Source organism: Canis aureus, chromosome 35 (genome assembly GCF_053574225.1).
Source record: "Canis aureus isolate CA01 chromosome 35, VMU_Caureus_v.1.0, whole genome shotgun sequence".
NCBI lineage: Eukaryota > Metazoa > Chordata > Mammalia > Carnivora > Canidae > Canis > Canis aureus.
Genome location: NC_135645.1, coordinates 10,249,285 through 10,261,853, shown reverse-complemented (window position 1 = coordinate 10,261,853; position 12,569 = coordinate 10,249,285). Strand labels below are relative to the sequence as shown.

The 12,569-nt window shown below is 38.4% G+C and overlaps 1 long non-coding RNA gene across 5 annotated transcripts in view; it reads right to left on the bottom strand.

The window, feature by feature from the left end:
- Nucleotides 1–12,569, bottom strand: part of LOC144305144 (uncharacterized) — a 611,557-nt gene continuing 598,988 nt past the window's right edge. Inside the window, exons 3-5 of one of the 5 annotated variants that reach the window (XR_013372180.1) lie at nucleotides 11,850–11,963; nucleotides 10,527–10,614; nucleotides 1–352 (exon numbers count right to left, since the gene is read on the bottom strand). This is a non-coding gene — a long non-coding RNA (uncharacterized LOC144305144). The remainder of the gene's footprint in view (nucleotides 353–10,526; nucleotides 10,615–11,849; nucleotides 11,964–12,569) is intronic. The other 4 variants (XR_013372178.1, XR_013372177.1, XR_013372179.1 and 1 more) reach the window with 4 other exon arrangements.

Genomic DNA, 12,569 nt, shown 5'->3' with positions numbered 1-12,569 from the left:
TTGAACTAGATATGGTTGTACAGATTAATATGACTTGGTTCTTGTCATCAAAAATCTTAGAGTTTAGTGTAAAGGAGAGATGCATTAATATCAAATGTCAATATCGTATGCTGAGTGCACACATAGGGTAATGTGAGAGAACAAAGAAGCAGCAACCTGTTCATCCTATGGAGATGGGTAATAGTGTTTGGGAGAAAAAGGAACAGCTGAGCTGCGGTTTGAGGAGAGAATGAAGCTTGTTAAAGAATTCTTTGGTCCAGTAATCATTCCTTATTTTATTCACAAAATTGGTGTAGCCTCAGACAAAACACAGCCTTATTTCTCTTTAATTCTTCATCTGTAGAACAGGGACCTGGAGACAAATTTGGATGTTCTACATTAATGATGTATATATTCTTTGATTCATTCTTATATTTTTTTCAAATATGTAATAATACCAAGCACCACTGCCATATACTTGTACTGTAAATATGATCAATATATTTATGTGTAACCTGAAGATATGATGAGAAATGAGTATTACTGGTGCCACTAACAAGTCTGATACAGAACGTCTAGACCAATCTGGGGAAAAAAGAGCAGTGCGTTTGTTTTCTTGGCTACGTTAATGAAAAGGACTACATAATAGGGAGGGGATGACCTCCTGGAGAGAAAAAAGCTGAACAATCACAATACATCAAATTCTGTCTTCTGAGAAGTGTCTGTGACTATATGTCTATTATCTTTGTGTATCAATCTTCACTCTCAAATGGCTCTCTCTTAATTTGCATATTAGTGAAGAAAGAGCTTTATTGAATCAATTTACATTTATTTTCCTGGGGCTTCTTTGCGGGGTGGGGGGGGTGAGACTGTGGGGGTATGGAGGAGGATACTAACAACAGAATCATGTCAACTCGAAGGTTCTGACTGTAAAGCCCATTACTCAGCCACGTAAATAATTACAGCTAGTGTGTCCGAGCGTGTGGTATTGGTGCTGGGGGCAGGGGAATCACACCTGGGCTCTGCCTTATATCCTGCGGTGAGGACACGTTTTCTAGACCCTTCCACACATCCTTGCTTTTGCCCCATGTGAAACACAATGGCCAACATACACTAAAAACCGGCTTTGCCTATCTTTATTTTGACTGGGGTGTGGAGTCATTAAAACACTAGGTTATTGATTTATTAAAGAATAATCTACAAGAATAAGGAAAATATCTCATAAATACGTTAATTAAAATGATGTTGACTGTGCATATGTGGAAGAAAATCATTTTCTAATGAACTGTCTTAGGTAATAGTTGCTTTACCCAAGGATTGGTAGTTATCAAAATGAAAGACAAGAACCCTTCCAAACAGAGAAAGCAATAAGCAAGGGAATGCTGTTAAATGCGAGACTATCTGCTGCAGCCCACATGAAGATATGTATTTAATTAGCCTTTGGGCTGTCTCTGAATGCTTGCTTTTATTCCATAGTATATGTAGAATCTTAATTTACACATGCTAATGCACCTTCATAAAGACCTCCTTTGGAAAAAAAAAAAAAAAACCTTTTAGAATGTAGAGGCAGCCTTGGCCATAATGCTTTATAATGCTTTGAATTTTAAAAACAAAATGTATAAACAGGTTTTTTTTTTTTCTTTAACCTCTCAAACTTGTATCAGCCAGTAATAATCTTTCTCTTTTTTTCTTCCTTTCTTTTTTTTTTTTTTCTTTTCCTTAAACAGGGAAGTTAGAGTTTACAAATTCTCATCAGTTATGGACCTCAAAGTAACAGCAGTTAAGATGCCTGATTCATTTCTAATATAGAGTGCATCCATGCTGGACGACTTTGTTATACATCTGGAAGAGAGAAATGCATATTTCTTCTTTTCTAAATCTGTGAACTAGAAAGATCAAGTGGATAATGAAAAATAGATAATGATCTTTTAACAAGTGTATAGATTTTTGATTAAACAACAAATCAGTCAGATTGATAGACCAGTTCTTGCTTCTTTCCTTGCAACCAATGGTCGGGGACAGTAGCTCAGAGTGGGCAGGGCTCCAGGGTTTTTGCTGTCCCCAAAACAAACTCTTGTTCATTCATGCATAGATGACTTTGAAATTTTTTAATTATTATTTTTTTTTTCTGGAGCACTAATATTTTCCCAAATATTGAGGTCTAATACCTACGTCACAGGGAATGGTGGAGGAGGTGTCTTCCTCCCCATCCACTCCCAGAAGACAGTACATTAAAGGAAAGAGCTTGGTCTTTGGAGTCAGAGACACCTGGGTTCAAATCAAAGTATACTTACTCTGATTCAAGGCACTAGTCAAGATGATAATATGAGTCCCTGTGTGTATATGTATATAAAGGAGCTTGCAAGTAAAAGGAGGTGCTGTCCATGCAGCTCTACTATGGTTGGGGGAAAAAAAAAAAACTGAGGCTAGATCCCTTTGGTATTGTTTAAGGTTTCTAGTCTTCCATGCCAATGCTACTCTAACTAACTGAGAATTTGATAAGAAACAGGACAAAGGGGATGAGCAACAGCTGTTGCTGTTCCGGGTTTTTATTAAATTATACTTTTAAAAAGCCATGTCTCTAAAACTCAATGTGCAATGAATGTAAGAAAGCTGTGCGGAAAAGCTCCAGGCAGCTGGGAGAGTTACAAAAGGGAAGTGGGAACAAGAGAAATATGCCCATATGCTCAAATCAAAAACTGTTTTCAATACAGCCCACTCTGCTGATTCTTAGCACAGAGCTGAAGAGTCACAACCCCCGATAGCCTCCCTTCCTGGGCAGAAAAAGCAGACTCAGGTCATACAAACACATTCACCTGCAGCTCGGGCCCTGCCTCATTCAGTCTGGTGCCCTGACACCCTGACGATGTTTTACTTGGGCTCAGACTCTGTCTTTCTCACAGGGCCCTGAGATTCCAAAAAGTATTAATGATCTCCTCTCCCTGGGGCAACTGGTATCTTCCTTCCAATGCATGCTTACTTCAGGTAACATCTCTTTTGCGTACCAGGTGCAGAGTTCAGTTTTATTTTTTTTTTAAGATTTTATTTATTTATTCATGATAGACACAGAGAGAGAAAGAGAGGCAGAGACACAGGCAGAGGGAGAAGCAGGCTCCACGCCGGGAGCCCGATGCGGGACTCGATCCCGGGGCCCCAGGATCACGCCCTGGGCCAAAGGAAGGCGCCAAACCGCTAAGCCACCCAGGGATCCCCCAGAGTTCAGTTTTAAGTCAGACTTTGCCACTTCAAATTTACACTGCCACAATGAGGGCATTTCATCCAAAATTATCTCAGAGCAGCTATTAAAAAACAGCAAGAGAGGGACAAATCAGGGAACCCTACTCTGCTCTTCCTCCTGCTGAACACCCTAACTCTGGGTATGGTTGCTTATTATGCCAGGATTCCACTGGTCCTGACACTGTATGAGAATCTCTCTCCCTTGGTCCCCCTTAAAGCAAATGTTGTTAACATTTTTCAAACTGGCTATGCAAGGTAGTTGGTGTGGCATCAACACACAGGATGCATTTCAAAGAACATACCAAGGATTCTACACATTTTTTTTTTAATTGTAGGCTTTTCTACCACTTTCCCACTTAAGGAAATGGATCATAACGTTAAGGAATAAAAAATGACATTATTATAGGGATTATCTTGAATCTGTCCTAAATTAGTAAAAACTTTGTTTGCAAGCTTTCACATTTTATCATTAGACCGTATCATTTAGAGACATCTTACAACTGATCTTGACGTATTCTTTAAAAATTAGCATGAATGAACGACTTGCAGCAACACCCTTGTCTACAAGGCTATAGTGTATGTTTATGTTACTAGATTTGCAGAAATCCCACAACTCAGTTTTACTCATCCTCATACTGGACACCTGTCTGTAATTTTTTTTTTTTTTTTTTTTTTTTGCTTTTTAACACCTCAATTCTATAGAACATCAAGGACTGAAGAAGTAAGAAACTTTACTTAGTCTGAGAAACACCAAGATTTCTATGGCTTTCTGCCAGATGGAACACAAGTGAAAACCCTGGACAGCAAAGTGATGATAAAAAAGACCACTTATGCAAATAACTGATAAGCATACACTAACGAACTAACTTCCTACTTCTTCCAACATAATATTACTATGTTTCAAGTGCTTGGAAAAGCATGAGTTTGAGATATACTCATAACTCTACATCAGTTCTTGTGTAAATTTAAGATGTCTGGGGGGGGGATTCTTTGTTTTTAAATACTAACTGGGCTCTCTTAATCTGTAAGTATTGGGTTGCTGAGACAATTAAAGACAACGACTAATAGTGTAGGATCATCTCTGATTTTATAGAAATTGCTCTCAGACTTCATTCGGTCAATATAAGAAATCAAGGACTCACCATATTCTGACAAACAATCTATGGTTTCCTGCTTGTCCTCTGTGATTGTTTTGCATGCATCATACATGATACTCATCCAACATTAGCAGTTAACAATGTTAACTATGGTGAAAATGATGATGGGAAGTAAAAATTAAAAATAGAACAAAGCCTTTCCAAATTAGAAGTTTAATGAGAAAAGATTTCTCTCTCATTAAAATTTTCTCTGTCTCTTCTGAAACAATCTTTGTACCTCCTACTGTTACGCCCATTTGATTCCTCAAACTAAGCTTTAAGGAAGAGGTTCCACCTTTGATTAAGGAGGTCCAATTATTTCATTAATGGAATGACTAATTATGTCAAAACTTATGTAACATACCTGTATTATTCTTCTTTGAAATGACATTGGGTTAAAATAGCTCTCCCCTGAAGCAAAGTAGTTGAGAATAGTTGCAGCTACCTTTAACTAATTAGGTAAATCCTTTTCAAAATTAGAGTTCTATAAATCTGGACCAAATGAGCGACTAGAGTAACAGAGTATGGAATTATTTCCAGAGTAAAAGAATAAGCAAATTTTAACAAAGTCCATTATAATGTTCTTGATCAGGATTTGAACTCTGCTTTGTTGTGACTTTGAAAACCAGCTCACACATAGGAAAGATGTATTGAATGCAGCCTCCCTGGACAATAACTAATAGCTGACCGGAACAAACACCAGTAACCACCGTGATAACTGATACCTGGTCTGGTACAGAACTGGCATGCGACGCCAACGAGATCAGAGGCAGCCACTTACTAGGAATCTTGCCTGTTCTGTTTTGAAATGGAGATTGATGCATGATATAGTGGTGATGAAAAGCTTGGGACGGAAGTCAAAAAGCCTGTGTTCAAATTCTGTTCTGTGCCCATCAGTTGCAAACCTCATAAAGATGTTATTAGGACTGAAAGAGTGAATATGTTACTCTCATTAAAAGAGATAACATTGGATGTATCTAATAACTGACTAAATTAGCAATAGAAATAACTTATTGGGGAAATAAAAAACAGAACCAAAAGAAGAAATTTACCACAAAGTTCTGTCCATTGAAGGGACAGATGTTCCTGGATGGTAGAAGCATCTTATTCCTTCCTTTTCTTATTTTGCTCCTGGCTGCAAGTAACATCACTTTTACTCTGTCTTTAGTTATATCTTTGAGCATTTTTTTAAAAGATTTTATTCATCCATTCATGAGAGACACACACAGAGAGAGGCAGAAATACAGGCAGAGGGAGAAAGAGGCTCCATGCAGGGATCCCAATGTGGGACTTGAACCCGGGAATCTGGGATCATGCCCTGAGCCAAAGGCAGGTGCTCAACCACTGAGCCACTCAGGCATCCCATATCTTTGAGCATCTTAAAGGCATGGCCTACTCTTGAGGGTCAGAGTTAAAATTATCAAATACTCTAAACAGTGATACCAGTTGGACATGGGAAGAACGGCAGAAGACAGCTAGGGCAGGTGCCCAAAAGCCTAAGTTTGGGATAGCCTGTGTTAGTAATGGACACCGTGGGCCTGTGGAACTGCTCTGACTATTCCGGAACTAATAATAGAATATGATATTCTTCAAGGAAGGACTTAGGAAAGGTATATGTAGAGATGTGTGCGTACATGTACCTGTGTAGAGTTTATCACTGTCTTCTCAGGTGCTTTACTTAGTAAATGAGCTCAGCAATATTCCCTCTGAAATTGCTTGCTCCGGGGTGCTTAACAAATGGCTGGCCGTTTAATGGCCCGAGGCAGAGCCAGGGAAGGTTAACACACTGACAAAATGGGCATTAACTATGATAACAACTGTTTTCATGGGGGATTATTGCTATTATAAACCTTATTCAACATCATAATGCCAGCAATAATTTTTCCTTTTTCTCCCATTTTAAAATTAAGTCATGCTCCAGAATGTACATGACACAGAAGGAGACCTGAAAACTCAAAGTGTTAGACCTTTAATGGCCTTTCCATAATTCTCTGTTGTTGCACAAAAAAACTCCACTTAGAAGTATAATCCAATGCTTAGGTAGATTATATTACTCAAACTAGATGAAGTGTATTTAGGAAGAAAGATGTCGATTTATGAGATCCGATTGTGACAGAAACTCACACACACCTCTTCAAAACCCTACCAAACTTCATTTTGACTAAGTTTGATATCCATGGCTAGAGCAGACACTCTGATTTGGACAACAAAAGACGGGGCATACTTATATGGAAAATCCTTATCCGATTGCACGCTGCCCGGCTGGGAAAGAAATAACTAGAAGACTCACCTAACCTAGTCTCATCAGCAAAGACCACAGATAATTTACCATTATATCATTTAGAAGATAAAGTGTCTGCTTACTAAGAATAAGACATTTCTCTGGCACTCTTCCAGTGTGGATCCCAAGGCAAGAATGGCCACAGAGAAAGGGGCACCATCTGGAGGAAAGGGTGGTTTGTGGTCTCAGAAAGGGCAGGCCCTACTCAAAGGGTTCTTGATGGAGCCTGTTTCTAGCTGCAAATGACCTATCAAGAGAGGAGTGGAGGGGCAACGTCAAGCACCTTACTTCCTAATTTTGTTAAGACCGGGATAATAAAAAAGCCTAGAGTGAACCTGCTGAGTGAATCCACTGAGCTCACTGGCTGGAAGAGGTGGCACTGCTGACTCCATTCACAAATTGAATTTTTCCTTTGCCACTTGAGCCAGGGTAGATCTGGCTTCCTGATCACTTTGCTTTTCCATGTGGACTCTGTTCATTTCTTTTAGATTCATGTTCTTATCTTTTTTTTTTTTTTTTTGGCCTCCATTTCCACTGTTGATCCCCCCTCTTCTTAGTTTTGAATTATCTTCTGAGGCCATTCCCTTTTCTTCGCCTTTCTTAAAAACTACATTCATTCTCTTACACACACACACATGCACACACACACACTCCCAGAACCCAGAAAGAAACTTCAGGATTCCTTCTCCTGTTGGACCATTCCACCATTCTGATCCAATCCTTTGGCTCTGCCAGCTGGCAGCAACTTCCTGCTGACTGGCAGGATGTTCTATCATTCACCGCCAACTTTGGAAAATAGCCAAGAGGCTATTTTTTAAAATTCTTTCTTTCCACTCTGCTCATACCTTCAGCTCAACTTTAACTCTATGCTTTCGGTTCACCAGCACCAAGTTCCCTATGTACTTCATCATATGCAGTATTCAATGTAAGCCTCCTTCACATTATCCTGTTTGTGGATCAAAGATAGGATGGGGATTTATTTACATCTACTGAATTCTTAAATCGCATTTGTATGGTCTAAGACACCTCTTGTTACTAGGAAAAAGTGGCATTTTGGAGTGTCTCTTTGATGGGTGGTCAGGAAATCTCTACTTGCTCACTTCAACTGAAAACAAATTCACTGCCTTGCAAGGTCGCAAGCTTCATCTTATTCTTAGTTTGACTAACCAAAATAGTCTTCCTTGCTCCTAGACAAAATGTGATTTCTAATAACTATCACCTGTAGACAATAGTTCTTCTATACAAGATATATCTTTTCTCATATGGTATAACTTCTACTACTTTAAATAGGTATCTTCCCTGAGTCTTCTCAAAGGTAAATATTTCCATTCTTTTCAATATTCATCATAAGGGAGACGCTGCACTATTTTGACGGGTCCCATTTGCCATTCCTGACTTCAGATGTGGTCTAAGTGATTAAAGGATGCAGTGCTTATTTGTAAAACAAATTAAAAACAAATAAAACCCACTATCATATTTTGTGAAACTCATGATCTCAAGTTGGCCTAAACTTGAAACCACCGAAATCAAAAGAGAATGAACTCTTTTTGCTTTAAAATTTAAGCATCTATAAAAGCCTTACTATTTTAAGGTTAATTAGAGCTACACATACCATTCCCTTCTTACATACAACTGAAATCTATTATAATGGATGATGTCATGCCTGCCATTTCATCCAAAATAAAACAACTCAGTCCTTGATGGAACAGTCAGGATCCTTATTTTACATTGGTCAGAGCCTAGGTCTGACTTGTTATAGCCATCATGCCACAAGTTCCTTGAGTCTTAAGCGTGATCAAGCTCCCTCAGAATATTTTGGTCCTCAAAGTCTGGGGTCATCATACATGTTAGGGTGAGGCAATCCACCCGCTGATCCATTACAAGGTTGAGGGACACGGTGCACAGTCCACCCTGAAATTCCACAGTAAAAGCTCACTGGTTTTCAGAGCAGCCAGTGAGGTGTTCTGTTCTGATATTCTACTTGGCATGCTCGTGAACCTTAACTCCTGCTATCTGACCAAATGCAAGGAAATGAATATTTGATTGGGTCTGAGAGGCTTAGACATCACCAGAGCAGCAAGGGCTTTCCATTCTTTTGTGAAACGTTGCTCTTTTGATCTCCTACAGCATCCTTTAAATGGCTATGTGTTTGGGCTTAAAATTCATTGTGTGTGAGTTCATAGTTAAGACAAGAGGACTTCTCCTTAGAGAAAAAAGTGTGACTTTATCAAACCTAAAAAGGTGTCATAAATCTCCCCAGTCCTCTGTAGGAGGATTATCTCATGTTAACTTTCCCAGTTCTGTGAGAGCTGTGCCAGGGGCACAACCTAGGGTCTGGGTATGCTGGAATCTGGGAATTAGGGACGATGAATCAGCACCGACTCACACTTTAAATCAACAGTAGGTCTATCTGAACAATGTCTTTGAAGAAATTAAACTGCCTTTTTGTTTGTTTTTTGTTTTGCTATGAGATAGGTTGCCCAACAGAGATAAATCAGTGACAGACAAATTGCTGTGTACATCACTGCCCTTTGAAGTGAGCTGGCTGTGGCTGGCATTTGCACAATACCTAGAGTGAAAAATCACTTACATACTGGAAAACATGTCAGACCTCTACCCACTTATCCTCATGCTCTGTTATGCTGAGCTTCAGACTCTTCAAGCCACCATTTCACATTCTCTGGGAAGGTTCTTAATCAGTCTTCTGTACCTCTACACAAAATGTCTTCTCATTGCTCCTAATTTCTTAAAACCACTGTCTTATCTGCCTACCCATACTCTTTTGCTATTAGATGGCAAATAGGATTTATCTTTCATGTCAATAGTGATTGAGTAGTAGTAGCTGCCTGGAACATAGTCTTGAGAAAAATTGTAAGGCTATGTTTGGGCTTACTATGATTGATTGAAAATGCCTGCAGTGGGTAGAGGATGGTGAGGTGGTAGCATGTGGGCCACTTTTCAATAATTTCTCATGCAATATTGTAAGACAAATGGATGCCAAATGCATATCCTGACAAGTTGTTTGTGTACAGGAATCATTTTATCCCCATAGGTTGCCTGTAGAGTAAATCCTTCATCAATAACAGATAATACAGCTGCCATTTACTGAACAAGAACAACATGCCAGCCATGTGCATGGTGGTTTATGTGCCTTGTCTCAACTCTTTCCACCAACTCTGGAAAGTAGGCATACTATACACATTTTGCAGTGGAGAAAATGGGACTCAACACACTTGAGTGCCTTTCCAAAGTCAAAAAATAGATGAATGGCAGAGACACAACTTAAACTCTGGATCATTCTGGACCAAAACCAATAAGAGCAAGAACTACACATCCAGGGACCCTACTGCATATCTGAAGGAGACTCTATTTGGTAAGGGACAAGGGGGAGTCAAGCGGAGAGACCTGAGCTCAGGTATAAAATATGATCTTCAGATCCCAAGTAGAGGGTCATATATAAATCTTTATATTAATCTTAACTAAAACATCCTCAAGAGTTATAATTATGATTTATGACCTAGGATGAGATAAGCAAAAATAGATATTGTTTCTTCCTAGTTCTACAGTATGATTTCAAGAGATAGGAGAACTGGTGTCTACAACCTTCCCAACTAGATGGCATACTCCATGAGGCCAAGAAAGCGTATTCCCATTTTTTCCTCCCCTCCTCACCACAGTTGAGACCTAGCACAATTCCTTAAAAATCCCTGCATAAACGCTTATTACCTAGGTATACATTCAGCTGAAGAAAAAAAAGGGACAAAAATCAGAAAGAATACAGTGGCAGGATGCTTATTTTTCTTAATTCCTCATTAAAACATGGGGAATAGAGCAGATAATTTATGATTAAGATGACAAAGAAAATAGCTGGTTTCCAAATTCTGAAGCTTAACCATTAAAAAGTCCATCTGTGTTGAGAAGCTCCTATGCCATGATAAAGAAGAGAGCCTTAAGAGCTGGATGACAGTCTTCAAATATGGCCTAGTAACATTAAGATGTGGCAGAGAGTTAGAAACTCCATGGCTGGGGCCATAATATTATTCTATTTAGTATTCAGTAGACAGGAACAATGAAAAGGACTGCATGCTAAGAGTTAAATAATTCAAGTAGAAATAGTAATGCTATCCCTACAAGTTGTAGGGACAACGTAATGCTGCATCATCTCATTTTAGTAGCTGAAGTAATTATTTATGTTAAATAACCACAAAGCGATTATTGCCAACATAATGATTAAGGTTTATGGTGCAATGTAGAAGGCCAAAGTTGTTATATAAGTGGTAAACCTCAATAATTCAGTTTTTTAATAACAGCTTGAGATTTAATCAACACAGAGTAATTGCATTAAATCTGAATTAAGTTCACATTGAAGACATGATAATATCAAGCACAGCATCTCATTCTTTTTTCTAATATTTAGAACAGATCCTGTGATCGTGTGAATCAATGAAGTTCAGTTCAAGTTCACGGAAGAAGCAGTTTTCGACTAGAGACCACGGCTAGTGTATCTCCATCAAACTTGACACTTCGGTCTTACCAACAAGGCAGAGATACGTCTTCATCTTTGGAATTTATTAAAATAATCTATTTTTTCTATATCTTTTATTCAAAATGTATTAAAATAGCTCTTAGCATTCCCAGGTGTTATTTTGCTATTCTAAGCCATGGTGTCTCAAATTTTAGCACCAAAGAATATCTATGACATATGAGGAACACACTGCTCCCTCAGGGATCTGGGTGCACAATCTACTAAAACTTTAACTTCTAACATCTGGTATTTCATCTTTAAAATCACTGTAAATTGGGGCACCTGGGTGGCTCAGTTGGTTAAGCATCTGCCTTGGGCTCAGGTTATGATCCCACGGACCTGTGTTGGGCTCCCTGTTCAGCCAGGAGCTGGTTTCTTCCTCTGCAGCTCCCCCCATTCAACCCCCTCATGCTCGCTCTCTCTCTCTCTCAAGTAAATAAATAAAATCCATAAAATAAAATATAAAATAAAATAAAATAAAATAACTGTAAATATTTCATTTTTTCCAGGATACATTTGACTTTGTTTTATAATAAAAATAACATTTAGATAGCTCCCTAACAGAGAAAAAAATTGTGCACTATGTCCTTGAATTATGTAAATCACCAGTTTGAGAGGCCCAGTTAGATAATTCATTTAAGTAAAAATAAAAGAAGATAAATATTTATATAGTGGATCATAATAAACTCACCTTACTAGTTTTTCTGAATTGCCAAGAGTGTTATTTGAATGGCCAGCTGATGTAGAAGTTTCCAACAGTTTCCATTTGCAACAGGTTAATATGTACCTCAGCATTTTAGATTTCCTTATGAAATATGATCATATAAACAAACACTTAATAAATGCTTATTGAACTTAATTATATTTATTTTCAGCTTTCATCACTTCAGGGTGTCAGCAAGTCTAGACCCTTGTTCTTCCTACTGTAAGGGGTCTCTCTAACATGGGAAAAAAATATTCTTAAAGATGGTCAGTTGAACTCCAGTCTTGTAAGATGTTCCACACACAAGAAAGGGACTCCATGGTCAGATATGTTGGGACACCAAGACCACCACATGTTTCTTGTAAATTAAAAATAAATATTGGAATATCAAACTCTCTGACAAGTCCCGTTAGAATCCAAACAATTCTCAATTCTTAGTTTCACAAATTAGTTATAGCCACTAGTGTGACTAATATTCCATGAAACACACTGTGTAGAAAATACACACTTATTGATCTCATATGCTCATACTGCAATCCGTCTCAGTGTTTGCCTTTCTAAACTGAAAAAAAAAAATCTGTTTTCATCTGGCTGTTTCTTTACTCTTTGGCTAAATTTAGGAGAGCTAAATCTCACTAGCTCGTTCCTGCATATTTTGTGTTTTGGCAACAAGATCTGCATAGAAGCATTTCAGTTTGGTTTCTTATA